Genomic DNA, 18,883 nt, shown 5'->3' on the forward strand with positions numbered 1-18,883 from the left:
TTGGATGGATGGATGGATGGATGGATGGATGAGGTGTCAGGGTTGTAGTGACTCTCATGAGCTATCCGTGTGGGCTGCTGGTCAACCATGGGGTTCTATGTGATGATCTCCCTGGGTAGAGGCTTAAGTCACTTGACTTCAAGGTGCTTCACATTCCACCATCTTCCCGCTGCACCAGTTGACTGCTCAGCAAACTTCATGAAGCTTTATCGATTCTCTCTCTTCTCCAGGCACATTAGAGTGCTCAATGAGGTTGTGCACTTGCAGTCAACTTTGTGAATGAAGTGTTGTCCCTGGTAACACACTATGAGGAGTCCCACACACTGGGGTTGCAGAGCCAGGCCTTGTAGGGGCAGGGTTACTTTCCTTGGGTAGGCTATACTCTCTGGGCACCTTCCTTTCTGGGGAGCCAACTTCCATTTGGGCTGAGTTGCTACCTTCCCCCTTCACTCTGCCTGGCCTGGGGAGGAGGTGATCAGGGGCCCAACCTGAGTTGAAATCACTGAATCCCAGTAGTGAACCATTTGCCATACACATGGACTGCAGGCAGGCCTTTTAGATAATATTTTTCTTCATTCAACATAAATTTAAATCATTTAAATGCAAAAGCTATACATATCATAGTTCATATTCATGTGTATCACATAAAAATACCATATAACTGCAGATGGTGATTGCAGCCATGAAATTAAAAGATGCTTACTCCTTGGAAGGAAAGTTATGACCAACCTAAATAGCATATTAAAAAGCAAAGACATTACTTTGCCAACAAATTTCTGTCTAGTCAAGGCTATGGTTTTTCCAGTAGTCATGTATGGATGTGAGAGTTGGACTGTGAAGAAAGCTGAGCGCCGAAGAATTGATGCTTTTGAACTGTGGTGTTGGAGAAGACTCTTGAGAGTCCCTTGCACTGCAAGGAGATCCAACCAGTCCAATCTGAAGGAGATCAGTCCTGTGTGTTCTTTGGATGGAATGATGCTAAAGCTGAAACTCCAGTACTTTGGCTCCCTCATGTGAAGAGCTGACTCATTGGAAAAGACTCTGCTGCTGGGAGGGATTGGGGGCAGGAGAAAAAGGGGACGACAGAGGATGAGATGGCTGGATGGTATCACCAACTCGTTGGACATGAGTTTGAGTGAACTCCGGGAGTTGGTGATGGACAGGGAGGCCTGGCATGCTGTGATTCATGGGGTCGCAAAGAGTCGGACGTGACTGAGCGACTGAACTGAACTGAACTGAACCATGTGCCCCAATTGGTCGCTCTGGGAATCTAGCTTAAAAAAACAAACAAAAAAATCCTCCATGTTTTCCTGTGATTTACTGAACTTGAGTCATGTTCAAAGTGTGTTCCTCAGACCAGCAGCACTGACCTCCCATAGACACTGGTTAGAAATTCAGAATCTTAGGTCCTACCCCAGACCTGGTGCTCAATAAGTTACATTTTACCAATATCCTCAGGAAATTCCAGGCACACAAAATTGTGAAAAACACAAAACCATTTCTCTATGGCTCCCAGAGCCCTATTTAACTCAATAAAGTTTCAGAGTCCAGAGGTCAAGGTTTCTAAGGGCATAGGGTTCTGGAATGTTGAGTCTAGATTCTTTAAGTTTCTAGGATTCTAATGTTCTGAGGTTTTAGGATTCTAGTGTCCTCTAGATTTGGTTCTCAGATTTGGGCCTTCTAGGTTTTCACTGTTCTAGAATCCTAAGGGTCAGAAGTTGTGAGGCCCCCAGTATTGAGCATCTCGATGGGTGGCGGGCAGGGTGCTCATAGCAGGTAATAACCAGTCCTCTTCCTTTCTCGTCTCTCCTCTCCTTCCTCACCTCCCGGCCTCTTTCCTTCCTTCCCTCTCTCCATTTCTGTGTGTCTCTCTTTCCCTCCTTGTGACCCTCAGATGTGCCCAGTAGTCTGCAGCCTCCTCAAAAGCTTTGATGCGGAGTATGCTAAAAACCACGTTGGTAAGTCACAACCTGGGGAAGCGAGGAGGGGGCTCCCTCTGCAGCCTCGCAAGGGGTGCATGTTGCTCTATGCCTGTAGCACTGGCAGGTCTCTCAGGGGACCGTGGAGAAGCTGAGGACCCTTTGTCCTGAGCAAGTCTGGACACTGTGGATAGAAGGGTCCCTGCAGACTGAAGGCCTTTCTGGGCCCCTGAGAACTTTTGCTGCCCTCCTTTGTCAAACAGATAGAACCTGCAGCCCAGTATGATGTGAGAAAGAGGGCAGGCCAGATCTGAGTTCAAATCCTGGATGTGCTACTTAACAACTGTTGGATGGGGGTCAACTGGCTCCACCTCTCTGAGATCTGGGTTCCTCCCAGGTGAAAGGAGATTGTAAACATGGGCAAGCTGATGAGTGGATTTAAAGAAAAAGCAGAAAGAGCCTAATATCCAGTACACATTGATGATAAATACCGTCCCTTCCCTTTCCCTTCTTATGAGGTGCTATGGGTTTACGTCCAGCCCCTGGGAGCTTTCCTTGACCTGGATCTCTGGCACGACTGAGGTTGCTGGGGCTGTGGGGTAGCAGTAATGGGGTGAGTGACAGGTCAGGGTCCTGAATGCAGTCCTTCTAGAAATCAGCCACAGGCCCAGTTCTTGGATGATCACTCTGTGCTTCCTGTTCACTGCTTCACTGGATCCCTGCAACAGTCCTGTGGGGGTGGGCAGTGTCATCATGCCCATGTTTCAGGTAATCTAACTGAGGCTCAGAGACTTGGAGTGACATGTGAGTGGTCCCATGGCTGTCAGCCTGACTGTCTGGATGATGGTAGCCCCTGGTGTATGATTTCTATTCAGCTTTCCAGTGCTGGAGGCTGAAAACTGCTACTGATATCTTCTTTCAGGTGAACTTCAGGAAGCCCAACAGGGAAAGTGAAGAGCACAGATGAGGAAACTGCTGCGATGCCCACCTGCTGGTGAGGACTGACCAAGCTCGGGGCCCTGGGCTGAGGGAGGATGGGACCCCCTACAGGGGCTGTGAAGAAGCAGAAACAAGCTTGGCTTTTCTTCTTTCTCCAGTAGCAGACTGAGCCCTGGTCTTGATCATAGACCCAGTCCTGACCCTAATCACACACCCAGATGGCACTTGATTCTGCTCCCTGACTGAACCTGGAACAGTCAGCCTGAGCTTTGACTTCAGTAGTTGACTGAGCCCTGACGCTGGTCACAGTTAGAATCTGACCTGCATCTCAGTCTGATCCCTGATTGTGATCTTACACTGAGCCCTGAACCCTGGCTCCTCTGGGCCCTGATCAGTCTTTTCACATCAGTCATTGTTGCTAAGGTGAGGGGGCGGGGAGGGTGAGATGATGAGGAGGGGCCAGTGCCAGGTGCCAGAGAAAGACCCCAAACCACAGGTGCCAGTCCCTTCCCGAGCCTCAGAGCTCCCAGGGTTTGTGGGGAACCACTCCTGCAGCAGTGCCTGGTGAACGCAATTGCCAAGTGAACGCAATTGCCGGTAAGAGCCCCGGGGTGTGCAATGCTCACAACTGGGGTCTCCTTCCAGACTGAATCTTGACTGAGTCTCTGCACAGTCTCCCTCTGGGATGGTTGGTGCTACCACCATCCATCAGGAGGGACAACTGAGCCCAGTCAAAGGACACTTCTCAGATACTCCTCCCCATACTCAGGACACCCTGTACTCATCACCCTCCACCCCCAGCAATAAAAAGCCATTTCTGTTACTCTTGTGTGGTCCATTGCATTCTTTCCATTGGTATTTCAGGGCAGATGAAGTATGGGCAATCAGGGCAGCGGAGAACTGGATCTGAACGTGGAAGGGACTTTTGGGATTATCCAGCTGCATTTTATTGTCTTAGAAATGGGAACACTGAGGCCCAGGATGGGCAAGAAAGCGACCTGAGGTCACATAGCAACAGCCTCACTCTGCTTCTGCCAACACCACCACCATGCTGGAGAGTTGTCTGCACTAGCACACCTGACCTCATGACTTCCTGACAGCACCCTTCTGCCAGGAGACCCTGCTCTTTTCCCCACTGGACAGATTAGGAAGCTGAGGCTCAAAGAGGACAAGTGACTCATCAAGGTTATAGCATAGCAATTAGTGGGACTAGGTTTAAACCCATGGCTATGAGATCCCTTGCTCAGATAAGTGACATCCTGGCTCCCATACTCGGCCACCTCTCCCCAGCCTCTGCAGGTCCCACTCTCCTGGCCTTGGTCTCTTTAGCCCAGGACTGATGGGGTTCTCCTTGTGGCCCTCTGTCTCCTCGAAATGCAAGCCCTCAGTTTCCCCTGATTTGGAATGGGGAACAGAGACCTCTTACTCACAGCTGCATCACCTCTGCAGAGGACTGACCCAGGCTATCACCTCAGGGTCCCCAGGCTCCTCCTTTCCCTGAGGGGATCTGACTTTCCTGCCAAGAGGCCCAGGGAACCTTTGCCCATTTGCCAAGGAGCCACCTCAGCTCTGTGTGCATTTCTGTGAGGGAAGAACCACTGTTGTCCTCATGGGAGACTCGGGTTAAGCGAGACCAGGGCCACACAGAGGCGTGCACCAGTGGCTGCTTCACTCACAGGCCTTCTGTCTGATGAAGGCTGCCTCACAGAGTGAAGTCATCTCAGGAGGCCTTTGAGCCCTTGGGGCAGCTGAGGGGCCTTGGACCAGCTCTCCTTAGCTCTCCCAAGAGGACCTCAGTTCAGGCTGTGCCAAGGCTGTTGGCAAGGAGGGAAGTGAGAAGTTGGAAAGAGCTGAGCTAGACTTGGTCTCTGCTCTTTGCTAACTGAGTGATCTCAGTCAACTTCCTAGAGCCACAGTTCTCTCACCTGCTCAGTGGAGTTAACAGCAAAACTTCCTTGTTGCAAGGTTGTGACGATTAAATGAGTCAATGAGTGGGAAATGCTTAACCAGAGTCTGACACTGGTGAGCACAAGATGAATGTCAGCTCTACACACACGAATTACTGTTAAACAGTGTTGAGAAATCCCATATTCAATCCTTATACATTGTATCTCACTCAATTATGATTTATACTGAGTGATACAGTGAAGGGATCTCAGCATAGGTGTGGCAACTGAGTCTCAGAGAGGGGAAGTGACATCTACAGGGCCACACAGCTGGTCAGAGACAAAGCTGGATTTCATGTGAAGTCAGTCTCCTCCGGTTCTGGTTCTGCCCCTGCTGGCCATAAGAAAGGGGTGAGAATTTTCCTCTCTATATATTTTGTGACAATCCCAAGTCCCACACAACTACACAGGGAGGTCGCACAATTCAGGACTTCTCTTGAGCAGTAGCCCACTTGGGTCAGTGCTGAGCCTTTCTCTAAGCTATTCCATCCACCTGGAACATCAATCCTTCTCTCCCTCCAGCTTTTCATTCCTCCTCAGCCAACCACTCTGCTCAGGAGCTGTCTCTTTGTAAGTGGGGATACTGCTCAATGTTTCACCAACAAAGATACCATGTTTTCCAGCCGGTAAGTCTACCCAGACTACTCTTCATTATAGTCTCATACAGACCATGAAAGAAAACGAACGTCTTGCTCAGAGTCACAAAACAGATTATTAACAGAGCCAAGGCTGGAACCTGTGATAGGGTCTCCTTCTCCTTCCTCCAGCACTAGGCATGTCCTAGGGTCCCACCTCCATGAACATGTGGTGTCACGGGTTGCAGTGACCTTAGACATGACCTGGTCCTGCATCGGGAAACATGCAGAGTGTCCACTCTCTCCTTCTGACCTTGTAGCAGACATCACTAATCAATCCTTCCCTCCAAGCCCAGAAGCTTCCTGTGAGGGCATCTTGGCTAAAGCTACATACAGGCACTACAATCAATCAGAGTGCTACTTGAGACCACAGTTAAACTCCCTAACTTGATCCCAGAAGGGAAACTGAGACAAAATGAGAAATTATCTGTGCCAAGGGGTATATATCAGCACCCAACAGTGCCAGAATTTGTGAACATAGGTATCCTGTAGATCTGAGCCCATTCAACCTCATTTAGTCTTTTCTGCACACAAAAATAAGAAATGCAGCTGCAATTGATTAAGCATATTGGCTGCTTAATCTACCCACTAGAGCCTCTCCTTAACCATGTGCAGTGGGGTCATAAATAGATGAGAAACCATGTGCAGAGTGGAGTGAGGTGATCATAAACCAGCAACAATTGTAATCATCATCACTGTAGTAACCGTGTATCAGGGGTCTACACACATTATCCCACCACTTCTCACAGCACACCTGGGTGGAGAGGCCCATAGTTAGTCCCGTTTCACATTTAGGGGACCTGAAGCTCAGGGAGATGAAGCTCCTTGTCCAGGCCACACCACTAGCAACAGACAAAAGAGGATTCAAACCCAGTTTGCCCAACTGCAGAGTTCAGTTCAGTTTAGTCACTCAGTCATGTCTGACTCTTTGTGACCCCATGAACTGCAGCATGCCAGGCTTCCCTGTCCATCACCAATTCCTGGAGCTTGCTCAAACTCATGTTCCTGGAGCTGATGATGCCATCCAGCCATCTCATTCTCTGTTGTCCCCTTTTCCTTTTGCCTTCAATCTTTCCCAGCATCAGGGTCTTTTCAAGTGAGTCAGTTCTTCACATTAGGTGTCCAAAGTATTGGAGTTTCAGCTTCAACATCAGTCCTTCCAATGAATATTTAGGGCTGATTTCCTTTAGAATTGACTGGTTTAATCTTCTTGCAGTCCAAGGGACTCTCAAGAGTCTTCTCCAATACCACAGTTCAAAAGCACCAATTCTTCGGCACTCAGCTTTCCTTATGGTCCAACTCTCACATCCATATATGACTAGTGGAAAAACCATAGCTTTGATGAGACGCATCTTGTCACAAAGTAATGTCTCTGTTTTTTAAATATGATTTCTAGGTTGATCATAGCTTTTCTTCCAAGGAGCAAGAATCTTTTAATTTCATGGCTGCAGTCGCCATCTGCAGTGATTTCTCAAACCCCCCCAAATAAGTTTGTTACAATTTCCGTTGTTTCTCCGTCTATTTGCCATGAAGTTGAGAGGGTAACAGGCAGGAAGGCCAGGGGTCTCCAAATGGAGGAAATAGCCTGCAAGTGTCAGACATTTTTATCTCTCTTAAGCGGCAGGAGGAAACAAACTAGTGATATTTTTTCCTTATCTATACAATTTTAAAAGGAGGTTTCTCTTAAAATTCTGTGTTGCCACCTGGTTTCACCTGAAGTTAACCAATGCCTTTTTCTTACGGAAATGTTTATCTTAAGCTATGCTAATGTACTATGCATTTACCCCAAACTCTGTCTTCAAGTCGGTTCCGCCTTTTGGGCCAGAACCTACTTGATAAACCAGTATGTTATACTCCGATATTGTTCTTCTAATCTATGTAAATGAAACTATTTGTATGGTGATCTGCCCTTCTTCAAGATTCAAGTTAATCATTTTATGGCCCAAGATAAACCATTTGGTGCCAAGATTATCCCAAAATACATCTTATGGGTGAGGGGCCTGGTGCCATTCTGAGTTTTGAGACATTCCGTTCTTTCATTAACAGGCTGCTTGTGACTATATAACATCCAGCTGAAGACTAGCAGGGGGGTACTCTTTCTGCCCCCTTCTGATGCCTATGTCAGAAGCTTTCTCTATCTCCTTTATACTTTAATAAAACTTTATTACATAAAAGCTCTGAGTGATCAAGCCTCGTCTCTGGCCCCGGATTGAATTCTTCTCCTCCGGGGGCCAAGAATCCCGGTGTCATAATTCAACAACAACCTTTCAAAGTGATGGGACTAGATGCCATGATCTTAGTTTTTTGAATGTTGAATTTTAAGGAAACTTTTTGGACTAGCCCTCAGAGTCAGCAAAAGAGTAACTCTTATAGTAAACAAGAGTTCCAAATGCAGTACTTGGGTGCAATCTCAAAAATGACAGAATGATCTCTATCCATTTCCAAAGCAAACCATTCAATATCACAGTAATCCAAATCTATGCTCTGACCAGTAATGCCGAAGAAGGTGAAGTTGAATGGTTCTATGAAGACCTACAATACCTTCTAGAACTAACACCCCCAAAATATGCCCTTTTCATCATAGGGAACTGGAATGCAAAAGTAGGAAATCAAGAGATACCTGGAGTAACAGGCGAATTTGACCTTGGAGTACAAAAGGAAGCAGGGCAAAGGCTGACAGAGTTTTGCCAAGAGAATGCACTGGTCATAGCAAACACCTTCTTCCAACAACTCAGAAGACTCTTCACATGGACATCAGGAGATGGTCAATCCCAAAATCAGATTTATTATATTATTTGCAGCCAAACATGGAGAAGCTATGTGCAGTCAGCAAAAAGAAGTCCGGGAGCAACTGTGGCTCATATCACGAACTTCTTGTTGCCAAATTCAGACTTAAATTGAAGAAAGTAGGGAAAACCACCAAACCACTCAGGTATGACCTAAATCAAATCCCTTACAATTCTGCAGTGGAAGTGACAAATAGATTTAGGGATTAGATCTGATAGACAGAGTGCCTGAAGAACTATGGATGGAGGTTCACAAGACTGTAGAAGAGGCAATGATCAAGACCATCCCCAAGAAAAAGAAATGCAGAAAGGCAAAATGGTTGTCTGAGGAAGCCTCACAAATAGCTGAGAAAAGAAGAGAAGACAAAGGCAAAGGAAAAAAGGAAAGATATACTCATCTGAATGCAGAGTTCTAAAGAATAGCAAGGAGAGATAAGAAAGCCTTCCTAATTGAGCAATCCAAAGAATAGGGGAAACAATAGAATGGGAAAGACTGGAGATCTGTTTGAGAAAATTAGAGATACTAAGAGAACATTTTGTGCAAAGATGGGCACAATAAAGGACAGAAACGGTATGGACTTAACAGAAGCAGAAGATATTAAGAGGTGGCAAGAATACAGGGAAGAGCTACATAAAAAATATCTTCATGACCCAGATAACCACGATGGTGTGATCACTCACCTAGAGCCAGACATCCTGGAACACGAAGTCAAGTGCACCTTAGGAAGCATCATTACAAACAAAGCTAGTGGAGGTGATGGAATTCCAGTTGAGCTATTTAAAATCCTAAAAGACAATGCTGTGAAATTGCTGCACTCAATATCCCAGCAAATTTGGAAAACTCTGCAGTGGCCACAGGACTGGAAAAGTTCAGTTTTCATTTCAATCCCCCAAAAAAGCAATGTTAAAGAATTTTAAAACTGCCGCACAATTATACTCATCTCACATGCTAGCAAAGCAATGCTCTAAATTCTCCAAGAGAGGCTTCAACAGTAGGTACACCCTGAACTTCCAGATGTTCAAACTGGATTTAGAAAAGCCAGAAAAAACAGAGATCAAATTGCCAACATCCATTGGATCATTGAAAAAGTTAGAGTTCCAGAAAATCATTTACTTCTCCTTTATTGACTATGCCAAAGCCTTTGACTCTGTGAATCACAATAAAATGTGAGAAATTCTGAAAGAGATGGGAATACCAGACCACCTTACCTGCCTCCTGAGAAATCTGTATTTCTCAGGTCAAGAAGCAACAGTTACAATCGGGCATGGAACAACAGATTGGTTCCAAACTGGAAAGGAGTACATCAAGGCTGTATATTGTCACCCCAGAGTTGGGGTATTGCAATTTCCATCTTGCCACTAAGCATGGAGTTGTCTTACCATTTTACAATGAGGCAGCTGAAGCCTGAGGCCAACACCAGATCTGAGGTTACTACGTTGCACTCAGTCCCTCGGGCTGTGCTCCTGAATTGCGACAATTCTCTGCACAAGATTTCTGCACAACCTTCAGCTCTATGCCCACTACCAGGGAAGGAGAGGTTTCAGACATTTGCAGAACTGGGTGCTGACAGCCTATGAAGTGAGTCTGTTGACCAGTTCAAGGCTGTGCTGGATAAGGTCCTCCATGTCCCTGCCCCAGGATTGGGTATTTACCCTGTGCTCTGACGATGGAACCAGAGTTAGCATGAGGAACACTAGCTCTCCAAACCTCTAACTTTACCACTGCTAGGCCCTGCCTGCGTTCACATCAGGGATAGGGCTACAGGTCCCTGCTGAGGTGCAGGTGGGTGAACAGAGGAGACTGACCCTGGGTGACCTGAAGCTCCCTACTGCTCTTCCCAGCCTAATGCCATGTGGGCACCCATCTGTGATTCCTGGACCGGGTGTTCCTGGTTGACATATGCCCAATGCACCAGACATTACAACCAACTTTTAAAACAGCAGAGGTCAAGGAATAAACAGGTTATTCAAGCCTAAGGACTCTCCTGACTGACCAGCTGGCCTTGATGTAATCTGAGTAAAAGCTCCTTCCCTGAGTACTGGGGTCCAGCCCTGGTGGATCCAGGGAATTCGAAGGGGAGACGGAGTCAGTGATCAGGAAAGAATAGCTTAATTAAGTAGTAATTAAAGATACAAAGAGGGATTGAATAAGGATTGCTCAGTGGGAAAAATCAGTGGAGAAAAGAGGCTGAATAACTTGGTTTAGGCAGAGTACCAATAAAACCTCGAGACAAGAGGTTTGCACCACCTACCTAGGCCACAGGCGTCTTCCTGTTCTCCCGAAGGAGAGGAGACACAAAGGCCTCCCCGGTCAGATCTTAGAAGCCCCCACAAAATTAGTAGGCCTGGCAGGCATCCACGCTCCAGATGGGAATTCAGCCAGAAGGGGAGAGAAAGAACAACATGAGGAGACCAGTCTTTCCAGGAACTGATCCGTTTATTTTCCAGATTCACTTTTATACCTTTAGTTATACATAAAGATAAATGTAAACAGCTGCTCTGACCCTTATCTAAAGACAGTGTTCTTTGCATATCTTTATTCTTACAAGGGTCTTACGTTTGTTTACAATATCTAGACCGACTAACATTTTATTATTACTTTCTATTGATAAAGGTTAGTCAATCAGAAAACTTATTTTTCCCTTAAGATCCACTTTGTCTTAAGATAGTGATAACATTACATTCTTACATTGCAAGGATACACGGTTTATAACAAAAAAAGGAGGAGTAAAGTGATTTATAACAAAGAGAAAATTCATTAACTTAAAACATACTCCCAGGTGCTTAGGGGTATGGAGGCCTGATGGCAGTCATTGACTCAAAATGAGAAAAGCTCTATGCTAATTAAGACTTTCAAAATACTCCAAACTCTCTGTGCTATTTATGGTTGAGAGGTTGTAAACAATCATCTACCTAGAATGTGGATAATCCTGTCACACAAGCTAGTCTGCCAGCAGAGAGGTTTTTGGACTGAAACACCCTTGTCACACCCAGGAGATTTATTAACTGGAGTCCTAAGTTAACTCCTTTTCAGAGAGAGGTAGTGGGGGATAGCCCCCTGTATAATGTCAGAAGATTAGGCAAAAAGCACAATGCCATAAGGCAGGCAGACTCTGGTTTTGGGGCAGATGCATGAGCAGATCCAGCGAGGCTCCCTTAAGGCCCGACTCACCTTTGCCTGTTGGGCCCCTTAACCTCATGACCTTTGCCATGGGTGGGACTCCTCATGCTGGCTCCCAGCATCTCCCCCTTTTCTATTTCTTAAAACAGCCAGATGTAGTTCAGTCGTGAGTTTCTGAGTGCTGTGCTGAAGGATCCTGACAATACAAGGGAGAATGATTATAAGAAGCAGAATTAAGGCACCAACAGCAGTATAAGTGAAAATAGTAGAAGGAATGTTCTTTTCCAGAAATAAAGTTAGAAAAAGTATGGAGAAAGTCATTAGCTGCTCCAGGGGCAGTAAAATCCAGTCGAGAGTGTTCCAAGGTCTGTATCTGATTATGAAGTTTCCCTAAGCCTAAACTAATATCTGGGGGTGGTCCTAAGATGGAGGAGGAATAGGACAGGGAGACCACTTTCTCCCTCAAAAATTCATCAAAAGAACATTTCAACGCTGAGTAAATTCCACAAAACAACTTCTGAATGCTGGCAGAGGACATCAGGCACCCAGCAAAGCAGATCATTGGCTTCAAAAACAGGTAGGAAAAAATATAAAAGATGAAAAAAGAGACAAAGGAGGTAGGGAGGGAGCTCCGGTCCTGGGAAGGGAATCCTGTCCTGGGAAGAGACTCTTAAAAAGAGAGGTTTCCAAACACCAGGAAACATTATCGCAGCCGAGTCAGTGACGAGCTTTGGAAGCACAGAGGGCAACATAACAGGAAGGAAAATAAATAAATAATTAAAACCAAGAAATTACGAGCCCAACAGTAACTCCCCCAGCGGAAAAGCAGCGCAGACGCCTGCATCCACCACTAGCAAGGTGGGCTGGGCAGGGAGGAGCAGGAGGCGCAGGTGGCAGTACTTTTTAAGAATCGGGCTGCAGGAGGCGCAGGTGGCTGTGTTTTTTTGAGAACTGGGCTGGAACGCCCCGCGCATGGCCAGAGCGAACTAACTTGGGCTAGCAAACCAGACTGTGGGATAGCTACCACGTGAAATGCTCAAACATAACACACCGCCAGGACCGCGCACAGAACAAAGGATGGATTGGAAATAGCCAGCTGCAGACCATCCCTCTCTGGTGACAGGCAGCCAGAGCCTTAAGGACTGGAAGGGGGCAATCACAGCCCAAGAGAGACATTACCTACCAAAATGCAAGCAGGCTTCTTTGTTAACTAAGATTTCTGGGGGTTCTGGACAGTCATCATCCGCCTGAGAAGGAACACCAGCGGTACACCCAGAAAACTGAACAGCAGGGAAAGGCCATAAAAGTTGCAGCGATTGTGCTCGCCAAACTCCTGAGCTACTCCGACCTGGGAAAGGCACAAAACGCAGGTCCAATCAAATCTGCCCCTCTGAAGGCTTCCTGAGTGCCGAGCCTGAGCGGCTTAGACCGGGGAGGTGCATGAAGCCTAGGGCCGCCCCAGACGGTTCCCCGGCAGAGCTAGGCAGAGCCTGAGCGGTGTGCACCGCGAGCAGGGGTAAGCCCAGCGTGGATGAGACACTGCAAGCACACTCCAGTAATATTTGTTTGCAGCATCCCCCCCTCCCCACAGCGCAACTGAATAGTGAGCCTAGGAAAAAAAAAAACTGTGTCCACCACCGCCCTCCCTGTGTCAAGACGGATCAGACACTGAAGAGACCAGCAAACAGAGGAAGTTAAACAGAGGGAACCGCCATGGAAGTGACCCCACACAACCCACTACACCAGAGAAAGGGCCAGATATACCTTTACTACTTTTACAATCATTCTTATTTTCTTTTTTTTTTTTTTTTGAGTTGATCTGGTTGCGTGATTGTTTTGTCTTTTTTTTTTAACTCTCTTAAATTTTTAAGTACTCTATTTCTGTAATTATTATTTTTATAACCTATTATTACTTAAAAAAAAAAAAGACCCTATTTTTAAAGCAAACGCTGTATATAGTCTTTTTGTGGTTGATGTTGTTTTTTAATAATTCTTGTAGCTTTGTTTTTTTTGTTATTTTTTTGTTTGTTTTTTCTTTTATTTCCTCTTCTTCTTCTTTTCTTTAATATTGTATTTTTGAAAATCCAATCTCTAATCCAGATTTTTAATCTTTGCATTTTGGTATTTGTTGTCAATTTTCTACATGTAAAAACCCAATCTTCAGTACCCAATTTTACCTGAGAGCGAGATTACTGGCTTGACCACTCTCTCCTCCTTTGGACTCTCCTTTTTCTCCACCAGGTGGCCTCTGTCTCCTCCCTCCCCCTTCTCTTCTCTACCCAACCCTGTGAATCTCTGTGTGTTCCAGTTGGTGGAGAACACTCAGGAAACTGGTTACTGGCCGGATCTCTCTCTCTCCTTTTCATTTCCCTCTTTTATCCTCCTGGCCACCTCTGTCTCCTTCCTCCCTCTCCTCTTCCCTGTATAACTCCATGAACATCTCTGAGCGATACAGACTGTGGAGTGCACATAAGGAAGTGATTACTGGCTAGCTTGCTCTCTCCTCTTCTGATCCCACCTCATCTCATTCCAGTCACCTCTAACTACCCCCTCCCTCTTCTCTTCTCCCTGTAACTCAGTGAACCTCTATGGGTGACCCTCAATGTGGAGAAACCTTTCATCTTTAACCTAGATGTTTTATCATCAGTGCTGTATAGATGGAGAAGTCCTGAGGCTATTGTAAAAATAAAACTGAAAACCAGAAACAGGAGGCTTAAGTCCAAATCCTGAGAACATCAGAGAAATCCTGACTCCAGGGAACATTAATCGATAGAAGCTCATCAAACGCCTCCATACCTACACTGAAACCAAGCACCACCCAAGGGCCAACAAGTTCTAGAGGAAGACATACCACACAAATTCTCCAGCAACACAGGAACACACAATATACAGCTTCAATATACAGGCAGCTCAAAATTACTCCAAAACCATTGACATCTCATAACCCATTACTGGACACTTTATAGCACTCCAGAGAGAAGAAATCCAGCTCCACCCACCAGAACTCCAACACAAGCCTCCCTAATCGAGAAACCTTGAAAACCACTGATACAATCCCACCCATAGTGAGGAAACTCCATAATAAAGAGAACTCTACAAATTCCCAGAATATAGAAAGGCCACCCCAAATGCAGCAATATAACCAAGATGAAGAGACAGAGGAATACATAGCAGGTAAAGGAACAGGAGAAATGCCTACCAAACCAAAACAAAGAGGAAGAGATAGGGAATCTACCTGAGAAAGTATTCAGAATATTGATAGTGAAAATGATCCAAAATCTTGAAATCAAAATGGAATCACAGATAAATAGCCTGGAGACAAGGATTGGAACTAAAAGAAATAAAAAAGAGTCAATATATAATGAATAATGCAATAAAATGAGATCAGAAACACTCTGGAGGCAACAAATAGTAGAATAATGGAAGCAGAAGATAGGATTAGTGAAATAGAAGATAGAATGGCAGAAATAAATGAATCAGAGAGGAAAAAAGAAAAACGAATTAAAAGAAATGAGGACAGTCTCAGAGACCTCCAGGACAATATGAAACTCTCCAACATTCAAATTATAGGAGTCCCAGAAGAAGAAGACAAAAAGAAAGACCATGAGAAAATACTTGAGGAGATAATAGTTGAAAACTTCCCTAAAATGGGGAAGGAAATAAACACCCAAGCCCAAGAAACCCAGAGAGTTCCAAACAGGATAAATCCAAGGTGAAACACCCCAAGACATATATTAATCAAATTAACAAAGACCAAACACAAAAAACAAATATTAAAAGCAGCAAGGGAAAAACAACAAATAACACACAAGGGGATTCCCATAAGGATAACTGCAGATCTTTCAATAGAAACTCTTCAGGCCAGGAGGGAATGGCAAGACATACTTAAAGTGATGAAAGACAATAAGCTACAGCCCAGATTACTGTACCCAGTAAGGATCTCATTCAAATATGAAGGAGAAATAAAAAGCTTTACAGACAAGCAGAAGCTGAGAGAATTCAGCACCATCAAACCAGCTGTCCAACAAATATTAAAGGATATTTTTTAGAAAGGAAACACAAAAAGGGTGTATAAACCTGAATCCCAAACAATAAAGTAAATGGCAACGGGATCATACTTATCAATAATTACCTTAAACATAAATGGGTTGAATGCCCCAACCAAAAGGCAAAGACTGGCTGAATGGATACAAAAACAAGACCCCTATGTATATTGTCTACAAGAGACCCACCTCAAAACAACGGACACATTCAGATTGAAAGTGAAGGGCTGGAAAAAGATACTCCATGCAAATAGAGACCAAAAGAAAGCAAGAGTAGCAATACTCATCTTTGATAAAATAGACTTTAAAACAAAGGCTGTGAAAAGAGACAAAGAAGGCCACTACATAATGATCAAAGGATCAATCCAAGAAGAAGATATAACAATTATAAATATATATGCACCCAACATAGGAGCACCGCAATATGTAAGACAAATGCTAACAAGCATGAAAGGGGAAATTAACAATAACACAATAATAGTGGGAGACTTTAATACCCCACTCACACCTAGGGACAGATCAACTAAACAGAAAATTAACAAAGAAATGCAAACTTTAAATGATACAATAGACCAGTTAGACCTAATTGATATCTATAGGACATTTCACCCCAAAACAATGAATTTCACCTTCTTCTCAAGTGCTCACAGAACCTTCTCCAGGATAGATCACATCCTGGGCCATAAATCTAACCTTGATGAATTAAAAAAAATCGAAATCATTCCAAGCATCTTTTCTGACCATAATGCACTAAGATTAGATCTCAATTACAGGAGAAAAACTATTAAAAATTCCAACATATGGAGGCTGAACAACACGCTTCTGAATAACCAACAAATCGCAGAAGAAATCAAAAAAGAAATCAAAATATGCATAGAAACTAATGAAAATGAAAACACAACAACCCAAAACCTGTGGGACACTATAAAAGCAGTGCTAAGGGGAAAGTTCATAGCAATACAGGCATACCTCAAGAAACAAGAAAAAAGTCAAATAAATAACCTAACTCTACACCTAAAGCAACTAGAAAAGGAAGAAATGGAGAACCCCAGAGTTAGTAGAAGGAAAGTAATCTTTAAAATTAGGGTAGAAATAAATGCAAAAGAAACAAAAGAGACCATAGCAAAAATCAACAAAGCCAAAAGCTGGTTCTTTGAAAGGATAAATAAAATTGACAAACCATTAGCCAGACTCATCAAGAAACAAAGAGAGAAAAATCAAATCAATAAAATTAGAAATGAAAATGGAGCAATCACAACAGACAACACAGAAATACAAAGGATCATAAGAGACTACTATCAGCAATTATATGCCAATACAATGGACAACTTGGAAGAAATGGACAAATTCTTAGAAAAGTGCAATTTTCCAAACCTGAACCAGGAAGAAATAGAAAATCTTAACAGACCCATCACAAGCACAGAAATTGAAACTGTAATCAGAAATCTTCCAGCAAACAAAAGGCCAGGTCCAGACGGCTTCACAGCTGAATTCTACCAAAGGTTTAGAGAAGAGCTAACACCTATCCTACTCAAACTCTCCCAGAAAATTGCAGAGGAAGGTAAACTTCCAAACTCATTCTATGAGGCCACCATCACCCTAATACCAAAACCTGACAAAGATGCCACACACACACACACAAAAAAAAAACCTGTGGGCCAATATCACTGATGAACATAGATGCAAAAATCCTCAACAAAATTCTAGCAATCAGAATCCTACAACACATGCAAAAGATAATACACTATGACCAAGTGGGCTTTATCCCAGGGATGCAAGGATTCTTCAATATCCGCAAATCAATCAATGTAATACACCACATTAACAAATTGAAAAATAAAAGCTACATGATTATCTCAATAGATGCAGAGAAGGCCTTTGACAAAATTCAACATCCATTTATGATAAAAACTCTCCAGAAAGCAGGCATAGAAGAAACATACCTCAACACAATAAAAGCTATATATGACAAACCCACAGCAAACATTATCCTCAATGGTGAAAAATTGAAAGCATTTCCCCTAAAGTTAGGAACAAACAAGGGTGCCCACTTTCACTGCTACTATTCAACATAGTTCTGGAAGTTTTGGCCACAGCAATAAGAGCAGAAAAAGAAATAAAAGGAATCCAAATTGCAAAAGAAGAAGTAAAAATCTCACTGTCTGCAGATGACATGATCCTCTGCATAGAAAACCCTAAAGACTCCACCAGAAAATTACTAGAGCTAATCAATGAATATAGCAAAGTTGCAGGATATAAAATCAACACACAGAAATCCCTTGCATTCCTATACACTAATAATGAGAAAGTAGAAAAAGAAATGAAGGAAACAATTCCATTCACCATTGCAATGAAAAGAATAAAATACTTAGGAATATATCTACCTAAAGAAACTAAAGACCTATATATAGAAAACTATAAAACACTGGTGAAAGAAATCAAAGAGGACACTAATAGATGGAGAAATACACCATGTTCATGGATTGGAAGAATCAATATAGTGAAAATGAGTATACTACACAAAGCAATCTACAGATTCAATGCAATCCCTATCAAGCTACTAGTCATATTTTTCACAGAACTAGAACAAATAATTTCACAATTTGTATGGAAATACAGAAAGCCTCAAATAGCCAAAGCATCTTGAGAAAGAAGAATGGAACTGGAGGAATCAACTTGCCTGACTTCAGGCTCTACTACAAAGCCACAGTCATCAAGACAGTATGGTACTGGCACAAAGACAGAAATATAGATCAATGGAACAAAACAGAAAGCCCAGAGATAAATCCACACACCTATGGACACCTTATCTTCGACAGAGGAGGCAAGAATATACAATGGAGTAAAGACAATCTCTTTAACAAGTGGTGCTGGGAAAACTGGTCAACCACTTGTAAAAGAATGAAACTAGATCACTTTCTAACACCACACACAAAAATAAACTTAAAATGGGTTAAAGATCTAAATGTAAGACCAGAAACTATAAAACTCCTAGAGGAGAACATAGGCAAAACACTCTCCGATATAAATCACAGCAGGGTCCTCTATGATCCACCTCCCAGAATACTGGAAATGAAAGCAAAAATAAACAAATGGGATCTAATTAAAATTAAAAGCTTCTGCACAACAATGGAAGCTATAAGTAAGGTGAAAAGACAGCTTTCTGAAAAGGGGAAAACAATAGCAAATGAGCAACTGACAAACAACTAATGTCAAAAATATACAAGCAACTTATGCAGCTCAATTCCAGAAAAATAAATGACCCAATCAAAATATGGGCCAAAGAACTAAATAGACACTTCTCCAAAGAAGACATACGGATGGCTAACAAACACATGAAAAGATGCTCAACATCACTCATTATCAGAGAAATGCGAATCAAGACCACATTGACGTACCATTTCACACCAGTCAGAATGGCTGTGATCCAAAAGTCTACCAGCAATAAATGCTGGAGAGGATGTGGAGAAAAGGGAACCCTCTTACACTGTTGG

This window comes from Ovis aries, chromosome 13, assembly GCF_016772045.2.
Source record: "Ovis aries strain OAR_USU_Benz2616 breed Rambouillet chromosome 13, ARS-UI_Ramb_v3.0, whole genome shotgun sequence".
NCBI classification, from domain to species: Eukaryota; Metazoa; Chordata; class Mammalia; order Artiodactyla; family Bovidae; genus Ovis; species Ovis aries.